The sequence below is a fragment of the Salvelinus alpinus genome, chromosome 2, assembly GCF_045679555.1.
Source record: "Salvelinus alpinus chromosome 2, SLU_Salpinus.1, whole genome shotgun sequence".
Classification (NCBI taxonomy): Eukaryota; Metazoa; Chordata; class Actinopteri; order Salmoniformes; family Salmonidae; genus Salvelinus; species Salvelinus alpinus.
The window spans coordinates 80736749-80742018 of record NC_092087.1 but is presented as its reverse complement, the minus strand read 5'-3'; positions in this window follow the sequence as shown (position 1 = coordinate 80742018).

The following is a 5270-nucleotide window of genomic DNA, read 5'->3' as shown; positions in this document are numbered from 1 at the left end:
AAATCCAGAAAATCACATTGTATGATTTTTAAGTAATTAATTTGCATTTTATTGCATGACATAAGTATTTGATCACCTACCAACCAGTAAGAATTCCGGCTCTCACAGACCTGTTAGTTTTTCTTTAAGAAGCCCTCCTGTTCTCCACTCATTACCTGTATTAACTGCACCTGTTTGAACTCGTTACCTGTATAAAAGACACCTGTCCACACACTCAATCAAACAGACTCCAACCTCTCCACAATGGCCAAGACCAGAGAGCTGTGTAAGGACATCAGGGATAAATTGTAGACCTGTACAAGGCTGGGATGGGCTACAGGACAATAGGCAAGCAGCTTGGTGAGAAGGCAACAACTGTTGGCACAATTATTAGAAAATGGAAGAAGTTCAAGATGACGGTCAATCACCCTCGATCTGGGGCTCCATGCAAGATCTCACCTCGTGGGGCATCAATGATCATGAGGAATGTGAGGGATCAGCCCAGAACTACACGGCAGGACCTGGTCAATGACCTGAAGAGAGCTGGGACCACAGTCTCAAAGAAAACCATTAGTAACACACTACGCCGTCATGGATTAAAATCCTGCAGCGCACGCAAGGTCCCCCTGCTCAAGCCAGCGCATGTCCAGGCCCGTCTGAAGTTTGCCAATGACCATCTGGATGATCCAGAGGAGGAATGGGAGAAGGTCATGTGGTCTGATGAGACAAAAATAGAGCTTTTTGCTCTAAACTCCACTCGCCGTGTTTGGAGGAATAGAAGGATGAGTACAACCCCAAGAACACCATCCCAACCGTGAAGCATGGAGGTGGAAACATCATTCTTTGGGGATGCTTTTCTGCAAAGGGGACAGGACGACTGCACCGTATTGAGGGGAGGATGGATGGGGCCATGTATCGCGAGATCTTGACCAACAACCTCCTTCCCTCAGTAAGAGCATTGAAGATGGGTCGTGGCTGGGTCTTCCAGCATGACAACGACCCGAAACACACAGCCAGGGCAACTAAGGAGTGGCTCCGTAAGAAGCATCTCAAGGTCCTGGAGTGGCCTAGCCAGTCTCCAGACCTGAACCCAATAGAAAATCTTTGGAGGGAGCTGAAAGTCCGTATTGCCCAGCGACAGCCCCAAAACCTGAAGGATCTGGAGAAGGTCTGTATGGAGGAGTGGGCCAAAATCCCTGCTGCAGTGTGTGCAAACCTGGTCAAGAACTACAGGAAACATATGATCTCTGTAATTGCAAACAAAGGTTTCTGTACCAAATATTCAGTTCTGCTTTTCTGATGTATCAAATACTTATGTCATGCAATAAAATGCAAATTAATTACTTAAAAATCATACAATGTGATTTTCTGGATTTTTGTTTTAGATTCCGTCTCTCACAGTTGAAGTGTACCTATGATAAAAATTACAGACCTCTACATGCTTTGTAAGTAGGAAAACCTGCAAAATCGTCAGTGTATCAAATACTTGTTCTCCCCACTGTATGTATGTATATATGTGTGTGTATATATGTGTGTGTGACTATATGTGTGTGCGTGTGTATATGTGTTTGTGCAGATGAGACAGAGCTAAGTGTCAGTCCACATCAAGGGTAGTAGGAAATGTGTCCTGTCACCCAGATGAAACCCAAAGCCTTTCTTTCCATGACTATTGTGGTTATGTCATTACTCGTAGCAGACATTGCCTGTATATAGTGCACTACTTTTAACAAGGGCTCTGGTCAAAAGTAGTCCACTATATAGGGAATAGGGCGCCATTTGGGATGCTGCCTGCTGTGGCCGACAGCTTCCTGGTGTTACTGTACACTGTGTGGTTTCTGTTGTGCATCGCTCATCCTTAGGAAAGACAAGTTCCTTTTCAATGTTTGACTTGATCAGTTTCACAAGGTAATTGTAGATGTAGTCTGATCTAGCTGTCTTAAGATGAATGCACTAACTGGACAAGAGGGTCTGCTAAGTGACTAAAATGTAAATGTACCATGTACATATGAGCTAAGCGACAGGAGATGAATGGAGAAAGGACGCTGTTCAGTGTGATGTCTGGATATCATTTCTTTGCTCTCTGACAGTTTATGTGGGGAAATTCAGATCGCGGCCTAGCTGGGATTAAAATGAAGCTTATCCCTGTCAGAGTCCCCCTGCTAGAGCCTATATAGCCAGACAGCATCCATTTCATACTGGTTCTTCTCTCTGTCTCCCCCCCTCCCCGCGTGTCGACTCATCCATTTAAGCCGCCACACTCTTCTCCTCCAGCCCACACAAAACCATGCAGGCCCATCATCCTCTCTGTTTGAGAGAGCCAGGCTGTTCCTTAGCCTACTGTGTCTGGTGAAAGAACCATCTGCACACCCCACTCTCCTCCTCCTCATCCCACTCTCCCCCAATTATCTCTCCTGCGGCATGGCTGACCCCGACCGTCACACCCAGCCGCGGGGCCACACCGCCCTGCCTCGCCGGCTCAGCATCCGAGCTTCGCCTCACCGTTCCTGGGGTCAGCCAGGTGAGCGTTCCCCCTCTCTCCATCCCTCCAACCCTCCATCCTGCCCATAATGCTCTGCTAACTAAACCCCATTCCCTGGCCCAGCCCGGTCGGATCAGATAAGGTTTCAGTCCCCGCTCTCTTTCTTTCAGTGTGTGTGTGTGTGTGTGCGTGCGTGCGTGCGTGCGTGCGTGCGTGCGTGCGTGCGTGCGTGCGTGCGTGCGTGCGTGCACACAGCCTAAGCCTCATGCTTCTCTCTCCCCAGAACACTTGATGACTGGCTGGATGGATGTCATTTGATTGGTCAGCAGGGCCTGGCTAGCTTGCTGGCTGACTGACTGACTGACTGACTGGCTGACTGTCTGTCATTGTATAGTCGGTGGGGCCTGACAAACAGCAGAGAGAGAAAGACAGAGAGACAGAGGTGTGTGGCTATGTTCATCAAGTTGGATGAGTCCTTGAGCAAAGTCAGGACAGTAGTACATTGCCCTGCAGGCAGAGCCCAGAGCACTCAAACAGTAAGACCCCACGCTTGATATGTCTATGAGCCTGGAATACCAAACTCAGAGGCTGTTTACACAGGCAGCCTAGTTCTGATATTTTTTTCCACTAATTTGGTATTTTGACTAATCAGATCAGCTCTTTTGGCAATAATTGGGCAAAATATCAGACTTGGGCTACCTGTGTCAACTCAGAGATAGACACACCATGGTATAGAATATATAGGGCCATATAGGGTAATAATACATTAATATTACATAGTAAATCTACTGAGCAATACATGATATAGCCTCAGAAATAGTGACAAATTATTGATACACATTTATGGATGTAAAGGCCCGTTATGAGTTCAGAAAGTTCCGCTGCTGCTTTTTTCCATGTGTCCAGAGTGGACATCTTGGACCTGTGGATCCTGGCCTTGGAGAGTGGAAACCTTGGCCCTGTGGATCCTGGCCTTGGAGAGTGGACACCTTGGACCTGTGGATCCTGGCCTTGGAGAGTGGACACCTTGGCCCTGTGGATCCTGGCCGTGGAGAGTGGACACCTTGGACCTGTTGATCCAGGCCTTGGAGAGTGGACACTTTGGCCCTGTGGATCCTGGCCTTGGAGAGTGGACACTTTGGCCCTGTGGATCCTTGCCTTGGAGAGTGGACACTTTGGCCCTGTAGATCCTGGCCTTGGAGAGTGGACACCTTGGCCCTGTGGATCCTGGCCTTGGAGAGTGGACACCTTGGCCCTGTGGATCCTGGCCTTGGAGAGTGGACACTTTGGACCTGTGGATCCTGGCCTTGGAGAGTGGACACCTTGGCCCTGTGGATCCTGGCCTTGGAGAGTGGACACCTTGGACCTGTGGATCCTGGCCTTGGAGAGTGGAAACCTTGGCCCTGTGGATCCTGGCCGTGGAGAGTGGACACCTTGGCCCTGTGGATCCTGGCCTTGGAGAGTGGACACCTTGGCCCTGTGGATCCTGGCCTTGGAGAGTGGACACCTTGGCCCTGTGGATCCTGGCCTTGGAGAGTGGACACCTTGGCCCTGTGGATCCTGGCCTTGGAGAGTGGACACCTTGGACCTGTGGATCCTGGCCTTGGAGAGTGGACACCTTGGACCTGTGGATCCTGGCCTTGGAGAGTGGACACCTTGGCCCTGTGGATCCTGGCTGGGGAGAGTTTAAACCTTGGCCCTGTGGATCCTGGCCGTGGAGAGTGGACACCTTAGATCTGTGGATCCTGGCTGTGGAGAGCTCCATAAGTACAATTTCTTTAAATTTGAGCAGCCATTGTTGCAATGGTAATTGATGAGGTGGAGTCCTCCTTTGTACAGTAAAGTCATTTTCTTAGCAGCTGTTGGCGTTCTGACAAGTGCAAATCAGAGTCATCACAAAGCAACATCACCACTGGATCTAATGGCAGTATTTTATAAGTACAGAGATGACATCGTTGACTTTCCCCCAGAATTCAACCACCCCGGGCATTTCCACAGCACATGAGGAAAAGTCCCAAGGTCCCCTGTGGTGCAGAACTCACATAATGCCGATGAACTAATACCCATGTCATGTCTTGAGATGTTAGATAGATTCTATTGCAAATGTTTTAATTCATTAATTGGTGATTGGGCTTTCTAGTTGATCCAAATACATTTTTCCATACTGTATCCCAATTTATTTGTCTGTCAGCAAGTGTAAAATATTTTTCCCATATAGTGGATAGAGTTAATGGTTTTTGTGCTGTTGGAATTAATAGATTATAGATATCAGAAACAACTCCTTTTGAGGGGAATCTGTCCGTTAGAAGTTTGACCAATGGGTGTACTGCGAGTTCTGCTCCCCAAGGAACCCCATAGGCTGGCGTGGATAGGTGGAGTTGAAGACGAAATGATGAACCTGGGACATTAAAACACTGGTGGATTTCCTGGAAACAGAGGAGTCCATTCACATTGTATATGTCTTTGATATAAATATAAATACCCTTCTTAGACCAAGAATCTGATATAAATGGTTTCTTACAAGCTATGAATTCTTTATTCTGCCATATTGGAGAGTATGAATTCCATTTAAGATTAGACCTCATACGCTTCTCTGTAGCTTTCCACACATTTACTGAGTATGCTATAAGTGGTCCAAACAATAATAAGATTTTTTTTAGGATTCAATCCAGAAAATAATTTGTATTTTAATCTAATTGGAGAAACAATTGACTCTTCTATAGCATGCGAAGAAACAGAAGCCTCTGGGTTTAACCAGGTCTTCAGAAAATGAATTTGGAATGATAGGAGATACAATTTTAGATTTGGAACT